The 15917-nt window shown below is 43.3% G+C and overlaps 1 pseudogene; it reads left to right on the top strand.

Annotated features, from left to right (window-relative positions):
- The first annotated feature begins 1565 nt into the window (after nucleotides 1-1565).
- On the top strand, nucleotides 1566-2209 carry LOC143411495 (small ribosomal subunit protein eS6 pseudogene; annotated as a pseudogene).
- Nucleotides 2210-15917: the final 13708 nt, after the last annotated feature.

The raw sequence follows: 15917 nt of genomic DNA, 5'->3' as shown, positions 1-15917 counted from the left end.
CCCTTCCACATCAGGATCCCCAAACCTCTCCTTTCCTTTTGTCTTAGTCCATTTTCTGTTGCTATCGCAAAATACCGGACACAGGGTAATTTATAAAGGAAAGAAGTTTATTTGGCTTATGGTTTCAAAGGCTGGAAACTCCAAGTGCATGGTACTGGCATCTGATGAGGATATTCTTGCTGCACCATAACGTGATGGAGGGCATCACATGGCAAGCATGCTATCTTAGGTTTTTCTTCCTCCTCTTACAAAGCCATTAATGCCATCATAGGGGCCCTATCCTTATGACCTTGTCTAATCCCAATTATCTCCAAAGGCTCCACCTCCAAATACCATTAACATATTACTTTGAAGATTAAGTTTCCAACACATGAACTTTAGAGAGACACAGTTAAACCACAGAACCTTCCTTTAGGTGTTAGCTTAAATGCTAACATTCAGGGAAGTGTTCTCTGACAACACCACCCAAAGTAGGGAAGTGAGTTCCCTCTTGCTATTTTCTAGCTTAATGTCTTCTTGTTCAATTTCATTTAACACTTCACCTTCGTTATTATTTTGTTTATTTGTGTGTTTATTTCTTTTGGTCTCCTGTACCCTGCACTAGAATGTATGCACCATGCACACAGGGATTATGGCTGACTCGTTGGTGACTACGTCCACATCTGGAACTGTGGCTGGCCACGGGAAATATTCATCAAATGAATGCAATGAAGTGGTTTTGTTGAGTAGCCCCCAAACACACTCAATCACAGAGAATAAATAAATCTGCTGTGTTTATTTTCTTAGAGACTAGTTTATGCCAACACACTCTGTCCTATTGAATCACTTAAATAAAGGGGGAGCAGAACCTTCAGCAAACTATGATTATAATAGTATTCAAATATGACGTGCAATAATGACAGAAATAGAAATATATTTATTCCTAAAGCCAGTCTAAAGGGTGAAGTCCCATGCTAATTATGATTCTACCTGAAATTTTATTCTCTACCAGAAGAAGAGGGGGAAATATTCAGTCTCACTAATCATCAAATAAACACACATTAGGACAATAATGAAGATATCATCTTTTACCTTCCAAATTGGCAAAGATTTTGTTTTTAAGATAATATTAATTTGCTTAGCCTGAGGTGAAATGAACAAACTGTCACACACTTCTAGGAAAAAGGAAATTTTTGATTTTTTTCAGAGTAATAATTTAACAATATGCACTAAATCATTACACATTGTATACCCAAAAGTCCTATTGATGAAATAATATGAGTAATGTAGCAATTTGGCTAATTGGATTTTTTTATCATAAGAACCTAATATGAAAATACCTAATATGAAACTTTCATACTTTAGTAAAAATACCTAAGTAGCTGGTCACAGTGGTACAAGCCTAATATCTCAGAGACCTTGGGAGGTTAAGGAAGAAGATCACAAGTTCAAGGCCAGACTTGGCAACTTTTTGAGACCCCCTCCCAACAACTTACTGAGATCCCGTATCAAAAATTAAAAAAAACCTAGAGGTGGAAGACAGGCCTCTTTTTCGTGGCTCCTGGTGGTAGATCAGCTGCTCCAAGATGAAGCTGAACATCTCCTTCCCAGCTACTGGCTGCCAGAAACTCATTGAAGTGGACAACGAACACAAACTTTGTACTTTTTATGAGAAGCGTATGGCCACAGAAGTTTGCTTCTGATGCTCTGGGTGAAGAGTGGAAGGGTTATGTGGTCTGAATTAGTGGTGGCAATGACAAATAAGGTTTCCTCGTGAAGCAGGGTGTCTTGACCCATGGCCGTGTTTGCCTGCTATTGAGTGAGGGGCATTCCTGTCATAGACCAAGGCGAACTGGAGAGAGAAAGCGCAGATCTATTTGAGGTTGCATTGTGGATGCCAGTCTGAGCGTTCTCAACTTGGTTATTGCAAAAAAAAAAAAAAAAAAAAGGAGAGAAGGCTATTCCTGGTCACTACTGTACCTCGTAGACTGGGACCCAAAAGAGCTAGTAGAATCCACAGACTTTTCAATCTCTCTAAGGAAGATGATGTCAGAAACTTGTTGCTCTGAAGAAACCGCGTACTAAGAAGAATAAGGAAGAGGCTGCAGGATATGCCAAACTTTGGGCCAAAAGAATGAAAGAATCCAGAGGAAAATCCAAAGCCAAGAGATGCAGGCTGTCCTCTCTGAGAGCTTCTTCTTCTGAGTCCAGTCAAAATTATGATTTTTAAAGAGTAATAAATAAATAAAATCAGACCTTCAAAAAAAATGAAATAAAACAAAAAATATTAGGGATGTAGCTCTGTGCTAAAGTGCCCCTGTTTTCAGCTCCCTACCAGAAAAAGAAAAGACCAAACATATACAAATACACAAGTATTAGCATAGTGGAATAGTTTATTTATTTAATTCTATGTTTAGAAAGATCATTATGTTTTCATGAAATATTTAAGGAAATATGTAAGGAAAAATTTTCATGCTATGATAATTAAGTTAAAAAGAAAGAGCAGGCAACCAAAAGTACATGTATTATTATACCCCAATTTTGTTAAATAATATACATATTAATGCATTACAAAAGCCCATAATGTAATATATAAAATGCTAATAGCAATTATCTCTGCATGGTAGGATTACTAACAATTTTTATTTGCATATTAAAGACATTAAATATTACAGACAGTCTGTGTTTTCCACAATAAAAATAATTAATATAATTCAATTATTAAAAAGAAATGGAGGTGGGCTGGGGTTGTGGCTCAGTAGTAGAGCCCTCGCCTCCCACGAATGAAACACTGGGTTTGATCCTCAGCCCCACATAAAGATAAATAAATAAAATGGAGGAATTGTGTGCATCTACAACTATAAAAAATATTTAAAAGAAAAGAAATAGGGGTAAATAACATAAGTTACATGCCATATCATTCATAATCATTAAAAAAGAAGGGCTGCAGACCTTCTCAAATGTGGACGTCTTCCAAGGGGTTCTGAAGGTTTAAAGTTGACTCCACAACCACATAGTAAAATGACATTCTTGGACTGTCACAGGTGGGCCAAGATAAGTCAGGATGGATGTTAATTATCCAGGAGGAATCCGGAGCCCTTTATCTGGAAACATTTTGCTGAGAATGGAAAAATAACTGTTCTGAAACAGAAGGAGGAGCTGCCTGAAACAGTCTGATTCGGATTCCTCACAACAGGGAGACTCACAGGGCACCCGCTCCCGCCCCTGCACCCAAAGGAAACTTTGCACCCAAAGGAAAACTGAAACCAAAGTTGAACTAACTGAGTCATCTTCCCGCAGAGCTGCGCCTCTCCTCCCGCCTGAAGAGAGCTGTGGACCCCATCCTCTTCCACAGCCAGCCTCTCCCACCATCCGCCTCTCCTCCTTTATTTTCCTAACAGAAAAGGAAATGTTTAAGATGTTTAAGGTGTTTTAAGGAGAAGGGTGGATCCAGGCCAGAAGGAAAAATGTACTCTTATCTTCCCCCTCCTGCTTGGCTGGCTGCTTCGACCATTATTACTCCCGCAGTTTTTACTGCTGTGTCCTTGCGGTCATTGCACAGCCCAGGGTCATGGAAACAGGGCAGTCACACCACCCTGGCTCTGTCATCTGGGCGAGCCTGCCCTTGAGACAGAATTTGTTTTGTCAGCATTTGTACCAATCTTGACCCATTATGGTTTATTCTGATCCTTTCTCCCTGTAAGCCTGACAATAGCTTCATAATGTGCAGAAAACCTCAGGTAATCAGAACAGGATCTGCAAGTAGAGTTGACTCTGTGCCTCTGTGGCTTCTGCATCCATAGATTCAACCCATCATAGATTGACAATATTTGGGGGAAGTAATTCATCTGCACTGAACATATACGCACTTTTTTCTTGTCATTATTCCATTAAAAAAAAAAAACCCAAACAAAACAGTATAATGGTTATTTAAAAAGCATTTGCATGGTATTAGGTATTTTAAGGAACCTATAGGTGATTCAAAGTAAATGGGAGAATGTGCTAGATTATATGCAAATACTACACTATTTTACAGAAGGGACTTCAGCATGCTCAGATTTTGGTATCTTTGGGGGATCCTGGAGCCCTCGTGGATTCCAAGGGACTGGGTTCAGAGCATAACTAAGTAGAAGCCCTACTAATGGCCTTTTTCTTTGCTACTCTCTCTAGTGGTCCACTTCTCACCACAACTAGACCCCGACTCCACCCTTGACTCCTCTTTCCACAAAATTGTTCATTTGGACTTGTTTAGTTTTTTTTTTTTAATTCATTTATGTACGAAGGAACTTCTAGTGTCAGCTCCTTAAAGAAGAAATTACTCAAGATACTTGTTAACGATGGTAATTCAGATTTTATTTAAAGGGAGTCATGACATTAGGTAATACAGTCCTGCAGTGGGAGAGGGAAACAGGGCTGAATTCCAACATCAACAAGGACAAGTGGGGACTTATAACCAAAGGAAGGGGCTAAAAACGACTGAGAGTGACCATCAAGGAGATCAAGAATGGCCAGATGCCACCGGGGGTGGAGGATCTTTGGCAAAATGACTTATCAGGATTCTTGGTCAAACTGGACCCTAGACAAGGACAGAAAGGGAAGGTCATGTCAGGTCTAGTCCTAGACAAGATCAGTTCTAATCAGAGAACTCAAGAGGAGCCTGATTAAAGATTTGGTCAAAGGAGAGCCTTCATCAAATTCTACGTACAAAGAGCTTGAGAGTCGTTGCTCCCATCTTCAGAGCAAGAAAAAGCTGAGCAAACTGAAAATCAGTGTCCTTTCGAGGACTATCAGAGAACTGTGGTCACGAGGCACACCTACACAGCACTCTCTGGACAGACAGAGACAGCGGCCTGGGGAGGCCCCACAGAGATGCGTTATCTGGAACAGAAGACCCTGGAGCCTCTAGGGAACAGAAGTGCTTACTTAGTCAGTTTCATAATTCTGAGGTGTGGACTGTCCTGAGAGTAGAATCCCCAGGGGAGTCTGCAGGGGAGACCCACACTTTTGTGACCTTTACCTCCTAAAAGCCCACTCGTTCTCAGTATGAATGGACAAGAAGGAACCCCTTGTGACTCTGACAGGGGAGGGAGCTATTTACCATTTTGAAATATACCCAGAATATTCTCCCAAGAAGGCCCTTCTCTCCAGGTAAAAGACCACACTGGGGCCTTATTCCACCTGGGGAAGGACATTATCCCGATTCCTGCCTGCTTCTGGCCTGCCTGTCTCACCTAAAAGAAAAAAATAAAGCCAACAAAAACTCGTGAAAGTCACCGCCCAGGACCACAGATCCACTAAGTGATCATTATTAATTGTAAGATTATATCAGAAAACCAAGCCTCCCACACACCTTACTACTATGAGCAAGCTCCAATAAAATAACAGAGTACAGGTGAAATTACAGATGGAAGATCGCAAATCAGACTCTGTTTGGAAGCCTCTGGTTCCTCAGGCTGAAACAACGATGGTGCCCAGTCTGCTCTCTAACCAGGCTAACGTGAAAACTGACACCCAAGGCCTTCTGATGCAGTTCCTATTCATCTGGTAGGTCAAGTCCACCTTGCAACAAAAAAATTCGCAAAGCAGGCTAATGGCAAACAGAAACAATCTGATGCAATGGGACCAGATTCCAATATGGCAGAATTTTGGGAAAATATTAGACAGGAATTTTTAAATAATTCATACATTCAGGGTTCCTCTGGAAAAAGTAGACAATTGGCAAGAACGAATGGGTAATGTCAGCCTGGAGGTGGAAACTCTAAGAAAGAACCAAAGGAAAGAGTAGAAATCGAAATCACTGTAACAGAAATGAAGAAGGTGTCCTTAATAGGTTCCACAGTTTGCTGGACATGGCCAATGAAAGAATCAGTGAGCTTGAAGAGAGATCAAAACGAACTGGATAACTCCGCATGCCTCACGGTGGTTGGCACAGTGAAACTGACATGGACAGGTGTCCCTGTCTTCTCATTGCTGCCTTCCTTACAGCCAATCAGAGAATTCAGAACAAATCTGTTGTGGTTTCTACGTGTCCCCTCCAAAGTGCCTATGTTGGAAACTTTATCCCCACTTTATACGTTAGTGGTACTCAAAGGCAGGGTCTTTGGGAGGTAGTTAGGATTAGATGAGGTCATGAGAGTGAGACCTTATGGTGGCATTAATGACTTTATAAGAAGAGAAAGGGAGACATGAGCTAGTGTGCTAGCTCTGTCTTTCCATGTTATGCCTCTGTTATGTTATGACATAGCCAAAAGGTCCTCACCAGAGGCTAGTGCCATGCTGTTGGACTTCCCAGCATCCAGAACTGTAAGAAATAAACTTTTTTTCTTTTTTAAATTACCCAGTCTCAGGTATTCAGTTATAGAAACAGAAGACAGACGAAGCAACTGTCCATTCATCTCTGAAACCTGTCTCCGTCCTTCCTTTCCTCTTCACTGTCTACCACTATTCCAGTCCTGCCCTTTAGTTTTGAGTTCTCCCCTGGATTACTCTAACACTTTCACAGCTGGTCTTCTTGCCTTTCAGTCTTGCCCTATTTTCCAATTAATTCTTTGTACTACTGCCAGAAAAATCAGCCTCAACTATAAAACAGGCTGCTTTCTCTAGCTTTACTGATAACTTTGTTGCTCTTGGGATAAAGTCCTGTTTCCTAGGCAGAACGGGCAACTCTGACCTCTGCCTAGTTCCAGAGCTCCAACTTTTGCCACTCCCCACCTAGAATTTTATTTACAGACTCCCTGCACTTTGATTCAGCGACTTCACATTTTGATTTGCTGAGTTCCCTCCTCTTAATGGAATGTCCCTCCTCTTACCATCCAGTTTATCCTCGAAGACACAATTCAAGGATCACTGGCCACAGAAAGGCTTCCCCATCTTCCCCCCACTCCTGCCCTATCAGCTCGGTGCCCCTGGGGCTGGCACAGCACAGACGACACTGCTCATCTGTTTCCTTGACTGTCTGCCTTGGGCGCAGCCGTTGAGTTCTTTTGAGGCAGGAGTCCTGACTTCCTGTTCTCATAGACTAGGTCTTTAAAGCACCAAGTACTTTGTCTTGCATAGAAAGTCAACTGGTAAATGTTTGGTGGATGTGTGAATGAATATGAATGAATACTGAAGGCTTCCCGGTTTCCAGGGAAAGCCAGCATCTGAGGTTACAAAGAACAGAAGCTGACGCTGGTTCACTTAAGTAGAGAAAGAATTTTTTTTTTCCTGGTACCAGGAATTGAACCCAGGGGTGCTTGACCACGGAGCCACATCCCCAAGCTCTTTTTATTTTTTAATTTAGAGACAGGGCCTTGTAAGTTGCTGAGACTGGCTTTGAACTCACGATCTTCCTGCCTCCGGAGACTGGATTACAGGTATGAGCCACCACACCCGGCAAGAAAGAATTTTCTAGAAGGGCATTAGGTAGTGCACTAAAACAGGAAGGCTGGAGAGTCATAGGAAGACATAAGCATGGTGTGGTGTCCTGGCACATTCGCCATTGTCTTCTGGATGGCCACCATGATAACCACAAGCCGTGACTCAATCACTCCGTCAGGACTCCGAGCCTCAGGGAGACTCTGCATCGCCAAGTTCGAGTGCTGTCTGTGATGTGGTTGTGGGGGAGGGAAAAGAGAATAACTTCTCTTTTCAGCTTCCCCATTGAGAAGGGTGTTCCCATATTAAGCATTCAAAATGAGAAGCCTGACCACGTGGGGTTTTCTGGAAGACTTATGAGTCTGTTTCTTAGGGCCAGTGTTATGCCTTTGCCATAACAGTGTGCCACAAACTGGTTACCTGGACAGTAGGAATTTATTCCCTCTCAGTTCCTTAGACGAGAAGTCCCAGCCTCACCTGGGGCCCTCCCCCTATGTCTGTGTCTCTGTGTCTGCCACAGACGTATTGAATGGAGGTCCATCCGGCACCAAAGGGACCCCATCTTAACTAACGACATTTACAATTATCCTATTTGCATTAAGATCAGGATCTGAGGTACTGGTAGTTAGAACTTCAGCACACCTTTTTGGGGAACACAATTCAACAATCTCACTTACGTCTGCTACATCTGTTTTCTGTTAGTGGTTTAACAAGTAACAGGGAAGTAAAGCCTGTTCTTCCCGGGGTGCATGGACAAGGTACTGTTGTCTTTGAAAAAAAACATAATAAAAAATGACTCAAAGATGGTTTTCGTTTTGTTATTAACTTGGGTCAGTGAATATTATTTAGAACCCATATCTGTTAGTGGGTTCTAAATAATAGTTTTTCTTAAGGTGAGATTTAAGAATACCTTTGCAAATTCCTCAGTACTCCTCCCTTGCGGTGGGGTAGAGCCCAGTTCCCCTTTCCCGAATGTGGGCGAGATTTAATAGTTTTTGGCAAGTAAAAATGTTAGTTTACAAATGATATATTTACAGAATTTGAATTCTATCTTCAAGTGGAAATTTATTCCTCTTATTAGTTGTTTTAAAAGTGGATGATAGCCAGGTGTGGTGACACACAACTGAGACCCAGCCATTCAGGAGGCTGAGGCAGGGGGGTTTCTTGAACCCAGGAGTTCAAGACCAGCCTGGGCAACATAGTGAGATCTTGTCTCAAAATACATACAAACAAAAACTAAAGAAGGAATCAAGCCAACAAATACAAAATTAAGTTTAAAAATAAAATTATTTTTAGTGATTCCTGAAAGTAATTTAATTGTTTATAGCTAAGGCAGGGTGAAGAAAATCATTTGTTACAGTTGTCAAATACGTTAGGTTTTATGCCTTGGCTTTTACAGCAGCATTTGAAACTGAGTCTCAGAATTCTATGAGGCAAAATATGATTCTCAATATGTAAGTAAGACTCTATAAACTGATGAAAATCTATCAACTCAACAGGTTTCTTTCTTTCTCGTATTTCTAAAAATATTTTTACTTGTAGATAACTTTATTTTATTTATTTTTATGCGGTGCTGAGAATTGAACCCAGTGCCTCACACATGCCAGGCAAGTGCTCTACCACGGGGCCACAGCTGCAGCCCTCAGCAGGTTTCTTGAATATCTGCTTTGTGTTTAGAGTGTGCCTGCGAACAAGACAGAGCCCTGCCTCGTGAGTGGTCTTGGGGGAGCAAGACCACAAGTGCATCAGGTATATAGTAGATTAGAACCAGGGAAGTGCTTTGGGGGAAGAGAAAGAAGGGCAAGCAGGACAGAAAAGATGGATGGGTAGGAGTGGAGCAGGTGGTGGGATTATGCAGGCTGAGCAGGGCAGGCCTCACGGGAAGAGAGATTAGACAAAGTCCTGCCGCAAGCCTGACCGGCTTCCTGCAGACCGCTGGGAGAAGATCACCCTGGACACAGGGACCAGCTAAGGTAAGACCCTGCCGGGAGGTGCACCCAGCAAGGTGGCAGAGAGGCGAGGGGGCCGGTGTGAGCAGGAGGAAGAGAGGAAAGTGTCCCCTGGAAGAGGGTGTCATCTGGGAGCTAATCTCCAGGGGCCTACACTCCCAGCAGCTGGGGAATGAGGCTTCAGCCCTGAAGGGGGTCTGGCAGGACTCCAGCATCCCCCACAGGACTAGATTGATGGGATTCACTATTCCATTTGCATAGAGAATTAAAGGGGACACCTAGAAAGTTAGCATAGTGGGACATTTTGTCTAGTCTTCAAGGTAGCTGACGTGCACAGCATGCCCAAACTTGCATGAGACAGTCTTGCGGCACAGACCAAAATAAAGACTAAAGATGACTTTAGTGGAGATGAAGGTTATGCATCTAAGAAACTATAAAATCCAAAATATTGTTTTCTTTATCTGAGATCAGTGACTGAACAGTGAGCTATTGATGAGAAAGAAATGAATCTGAACACTTGCCTGTGGGTTAGTTTACTAGGACTGTCTTAAAAGACAGAGGAGTAGGGGCTTAAAACACAGGCATCTATGTTCTTGTGAATGTTGGAAGTCCAAGATCAACGTGTCAGCACTCTGGTCTCTGCTGAGGCTTCTCTCCCCGGGTTAGAGGTGACCTGTTTACACCCTCCAGGGCATTTCCTCTGTGCAGGCGCACCCTTGAGCCTCTTCCTCATACAGAGCCACATGTCCCATTGGATTAGGGCCCACCCCAAGGCTCTCATGTAACCTGAATTACTTCTTAGAAGGCCTACCTCCAGACAATGTCACATTGGGGATTAGGGCTTCAACCAACAAAATTAAATTCTTTTTTAAAATATTTTTTTTTAGTTGTAGATGGACACATAACTAAAATAAATAAAATAAAGGACTATTTTATTTATTTGTTTTTATATGGTGCTGACGATCAAACCCAAGGCCTCACATGTGCTAGGCAAGTGTTCTACCACCGAGTTACAGCCCCAGCCCTCAACCAATAAATTCTTGGCAAAGAAAATTTTTCTATAATAGTGCATTACATTCTATAGTGTTATTTTAGGCTTTTATTTTATTTTGCAGCATTAGGGATTGAACCCAGGGTAACTCTAACACTGTACTTTTTCTTTTTTATTTTTTCTTTTGAGTCAGGGTCTTGCTAAGTTTCCCAGGTTGGCCTCAAACCTGCAATTCTCCTGCCTCAGCCTCCCAAGCCACTGGGATTATAGGTGTGTGTCACCGTCCTTGCCTTATTTTAGGTGTTGAATACTATAATATTTCAGAGCAGGGCCAGGTGTGGTGGTGCATGCCTGTGATCCCAGCAGCTCAGGAGGCTGAGGCAGGAGGATCGCCAATTTAAAACCAGCCTCAGCAACTTAGCAAGGCCCTGAGCAATTTAGTGAGACCCTGTTTCAAAAAATAAAAAGGCCTGGGGATGCGGCTAAGTGATTATGTGCTCCTGGGTTCAATCCCCGGTATAACAAAACAACAAAAATTCACAGCAGTGCCTTCTTTTAGAAGTGTTCAAATGTAATTTTTCCTCAAAGCCAGAATCTCTGACAAACAGCTGTTATTTCACTAGAAAATTGGACTTTTGGACTTTTCCAATTGGCAAGCATATGGCATTAATGATTTATACCAGGTAAACATGGAGGGAGAGTTTGACAACAGTGTTGAATTCCAAGCAAATTGAACTGTAATAATAAAAGGAGGAAGTAATGATAATAAAAGTAGAAAGTGACACTAGGTTAAATCCAGGATCCAGAACCAGAGACATGACTGATTTAGTGGCAAGGACTCCACGGATGGTCTTCACTCCACACCTGACGCTGGCTCTTCTGGGGATGTACCCACCACCCCCAGAAAAGGTGTTGATAATTAAGTAGTAGAGCTAAGAATAAGGAAGAGGCATTCCAGCAGGCATGGGTATGGCTGAGGAGGAGGGTGACCCTCCCACTTAGACGCTTGTTAGAATGAGAGGGATGCTGTTAGGATTATGCCAAGATAATAGGTGCACAGGAGGAAACGGGGACATGGGATCATGACAGGGTCATCGCCAGGGAGGCTCCGTGTGCAGGCATGGGTGGGGATGGGGTAGTGGGAAGGGATGGCCTTCCCTGACCTCTGTGTGGTGCTTTCTGTGGTGTGAGGCTACGTGTCCCCTTGGCCATGCCGAGTCAAGGGGAAGAGTGTTCATGCAACAGTCCTTTGAAATGCCAAGCTCGGTATTATCCTGCAGCCCAGAAAACCCACAGCTCTCTGTTCCCCTTCTCTAACTGCCACTCATGGGTCCTGTTTCTCTTCTCTAAGTTTTTGGATTATGGGTTTTTTTTTTTTTTTTTTTTTTTTTGTACTGGGGATTGAACTCAGGGACACTCGACCACTGAGCCCCATCCTCAGCCCTATTTTGTATTTTATTTAGAGACAGCATCTCACTGAGTTGCTGAGGCTGGCTTGGAACTCATGATCCTCCTGCCTCAGGCTCCAGAGCCCCTGGGATTATAGTCAAGCGCTGGATGTATGTTTTAACCCTTTGGTAGTCAAAATTCAGTGCTCGGACAATAAAGTCCTGCTGATTGATTCGTGTGGAATTGAAACTCATCACCAGTTCTGTGGATTTTGCAAAGTGATATTTCTTCTCGAACATAACATAGACTGAAAAATACTAACGGAGTGTCCCATGAAGTGTTAATAACCAGCACAGGCACAACGAAAGCATGCACTTATCTTACAGGTGTTTAAATATCTGTCCTGGCAGAGAACAGAGTTGGCATTTTGCTGGTAGTAACTGTCAGATGACCAGAGGCCAAAAGTACAGTTATCAGTAAACTGCACATTTTGAAAACCTGGGAGAGGGAGGTGGTTACAGATGGGTTCCTCCCTCTGTCCCCACTCCTTCCCACCACATACACACTTATTTTAACCTTGCTGTTGGAGCTTGCATTTTGTTCAGATATTTATCCCTCTCCACAAGTCCTTGGTTTCAAAGCCATAATTCCCCATCCCTGGTCCAAGAGGTGGAATCATTATTGGTATAATCTAACCATTCTTTCCCACTTTTGATTATTTTAACAATGGGTATGTACTGTAATCCTGGCCCACGATTTGTGTAAAAAAAAAGTCTCTGGGATGCTTCACAGTTAAAAGGGGGATATGCAGAAACATACCTTTTACTTTTTGCCTCTGAAAGTTTTATGGTTGTGAAATCTGGAGCTGTTGCAGCCATCTTATGACCATAAGGTAAGATAGTAGAGGACAAACAAGATGCTGAGGATAAAGGACAGAGTAGAAAGACAGAAAGAATTTAGATTCCTGAGTTAATTGCTGAGTTGCTGAGCTATGCAGTAGCACAATATGCTTTTCACTGGGCTTTTTGCTTATTTCCTTGAAACAGCTTTACAACATGTACCTGATAAGGTTTTCTTTTATTTCTTTTGTACCAGGGAGCTTAAACACTGAGCCACATTCCCAGCCCTTTTATTTTTTATTTTGAGATAGGATTTCACTAAGTTACTGAGGCTGGCTTTGAACTTGCAATCCTCCTGCCTCAGCCTCCAGAGCTGCTAGGATTACAGGCATGTGTCATCCCTCCCGGCTCTGATAAAGTTTGTGTAGTTCTGTTTCTGCTGCTTTGTGTTTACACCAGTTTTTGTCATGGAATTGTTTCCTGATTTGCCATGTATATATTTGTGCAAAGGCCATCGCCCTTGAAAAGTGATGCCTGAGGACCCCAGGGTGTCTGGGATAGAGGTGCTTCCTCTGCAAATCATTCCCACTAGCTTCTGCCAGGTACCTGGGTGCTCTACCTTCCACTCAATACCTGGCTTGAGATTCCATAAGGCATCCTGGCCTGCAGATCTGCTCAAGGCAAAGAGGGAGGGGCTGTGATCAAGACCCCTCCAGGACAGCTTTCTGCCCTTCTCAGCTGCAGTGGGACCTCAGTGACTGGGGACACTGAGGCAGGAGGATTGCAAGTTCGAAGCCAGTCTCAGCAACTTTGGTCCTAAGCAATTTAGTGAGATCCTGTCTCAAAATTAAAAAAAAAAAAGAAAAAGGGCTGGGGATGTGGCTCAGTAGTTAAGTGCCGCTGGGTTCAATCCCTGCTACCAATAAATGAGTAAAAATTTAATTCCAGCAGCAAGGACAGAAAAAAAAATTAATCCCAGCTGCTGTCAGCACTAGCCGTCACCCTGAGTGGTACCTATAACCAAGGGGAATGGATGGTTTATTTAGGGCTCATCCTTACCCTGACAGGGGCCCCGTGGAGAACTGGGCTATAGGAGGTCCTCATGTATCCCCCTGCCTGGGCACCACTCCTCTCTCTCCCTCTGGGAGGCTGAGGGATGAAGACCAAGCAAATGCCCTCCCTCATGGCAAAACCATCTTGGGTTCCCCTTATGGCTCTGAACATAGGCTTCCTTTGACTTTGGTCTGAGCGTTTGCTCCCAACATACAGGTGACTTGATTCTTAAGGCAATGCTTTTTACATTTCACTTAACTGTTACATTGAGAAAGGAACTCCTTCTGGAGTTGCTGGTGTATGAGAAAATGTTATCATTAACTCCTAAGTCGCCTGAGTCAGGGTTTTCTGCTACTTTCTTCCCTTTGTGAAACAAGGAATAAACCCTCTAGACTTAACCGGCTTTCCCTGCTCTTAGATACTTGTGTTAAATTAGATAACACATTGGGCAGGTGGATCATGATGATAACTTTGATGAAAGTTTGATAATGCATGGACAGACTATCCATTACTTCCTAACTTCCAATCCCCTCTCCCCACACCTCAACCCATAAATTTCTTGGCAAAATGGGACTGGTTGGGTAACAACTGGGTCCGGCCCTGGCATCTCACCACATTCTGGAGGGATTTCTCTTGGCATGCCTGAAATCGGGTCAAAGTCTCTAATATTAGGATTGAGACGCATTGACGCAATAAGGACTTTTAGCTGCTCTGAAGAACTCTCTCTATGCATATAAAGGCAGACATATACTTACAAAGGAGATGTTATGCCAACATTGTAACAAGAAAGAATTTTTTTATTGATGCTTGTGAGGTGATTGGCACTTCAGCTTTATTATCTGGACTGAAACCTGTCCCTTGGATGATGTAGTGAGACTCTGTTACCTAGATATCCAGATACCATGCCATACAGCTGGAGGAGGGGAAGTGGAGAAGGAGGAGGTGTGTGTGGGAGATCTGTCCCCCAATTCACAAATCCACAAAAGGACATTTGCTGCGTGTTTTCTGCTCCTCAGGGCAGATTGCACAATGAGTACCGAGGTTTCGTGTGGATTTTCCTCATGGGGCGGGATCACAGCTTGTGGATAACACTGCCAAGTTATAAACTGTGCAATTTACGCTTGGCTGGATGTTTTCAAGCTGGGACCTTAAATTAACAATTGTGTTTAGATCCACTGCAGTTGTGGTAACTACAAAGTCGGCTTTAGCCAGACATGAGAGTTTGGACAAAGCTCCAGGAAGCCTAGGTCCTGGGTCCTGCTTGATTTTCAAGTTGCTTATAAACCTTGGGAGCATCTCAATATCTCCAAACCTCCTTTGCTCCCAGTTTTTAAGAAAAGGGTTCAAGGGAGCCGTCTATAAGATTCCTTCAGAGTCTCAAATACTAGCCAGTAGTGGCACACACTGGTAAATGCCTGTGACCCAGCTACTCTTGAGGTTGAAGCAGGAGGAGCCCCAATTCTAGGCCGACTTGGGCAATTTAGCAAGATTCTGCCTCTAAATGAACAAATAGTCTGAAATGCTGCTGTATGGATGTAAATTTATTCAAGATTTTAAAAACCCAATTTGATGCAAATCCCTGAGAGCGTGACTGTAGTACCATGCTCATCCTTGCAATAGTTTTCTCATAATTGTCCTAAATCATCTGGTCTGTCACACTGTCATGGCGCCTTGCCTTAGAGGGTGCTGTCTGTGAGGCCCAGTTCCTGTGAGACCCAGTCCTGGCTCCTAGGCTTTGAACTTGGTCCCTATCTAGGAAATCAGTGCCTCAGGGGAAAGGAGCTTCCTCACCCAACACAGAGCCCTCCGTGAGGGCAACTCACCAGGGGGCACAGGGGGTCTGAGCCAAGGAGGTATGGATTGGTTGGTTTGGTTGCTATTGCAAAATCCTCCAGTCTGGGTGACGTAGGCAACAGAAATTTATTTTTCTGTTGGAAGCTGGAGTCTGAGATCAAGATGTCAGCAGGGTTGGCTTCTTCTGAGATCTCTCTCCTTGATGGCTACTGTTATGGTTTGCATCTGGAACGTCCCCCAAAGGCTCATGTTTTGAAGTCTTGGGGCCCAATGCAGCAATGTTTAGAGGCAGTGATTTGGGGCAGTGATTGAATCAATAAGCCGCTCATCAATGGATCAGCCCAGTGATGGCAATAATTGGAATGGATTATTGGAATGTGCTGAGAGCTGTAGGAGGAAGTAGGCCCTGGGGTTGTGCCCTGGAGACTATATCTGTCCCTGGCCCTTTCTTCCCTGCCTCTCTCTCTCTCTCTCTCTCTCTTTCTCTCTCTCTCTCTCTCTCATTCTCTGGCTGCCATGAGCTGAGCAGCTTTCCTCTGCCTCACCCTTCAGCCATGAAGTTCTGCC

This window comes from Callospermophilus lateralis, chromosome 12, assembly GCF_048772815.1.
Source record: "Callospermophilus lateralis isolate mCalLat2 chromosome 12, mCalLat2.hap1, whole genome shotgun sequence".
In the NCBI taxonomy this organism is placed as follows: Eukaryota; Metazoa; Chordata; class Mammalia; order Rodentia; family Sciuridae; genus Callospermophilus; species Callospermophilus lateralis.
Note: the sequence above shows the minus strand (reverse complement) of the source record. Positions and strands in the feature narration are given on the sequence as shown.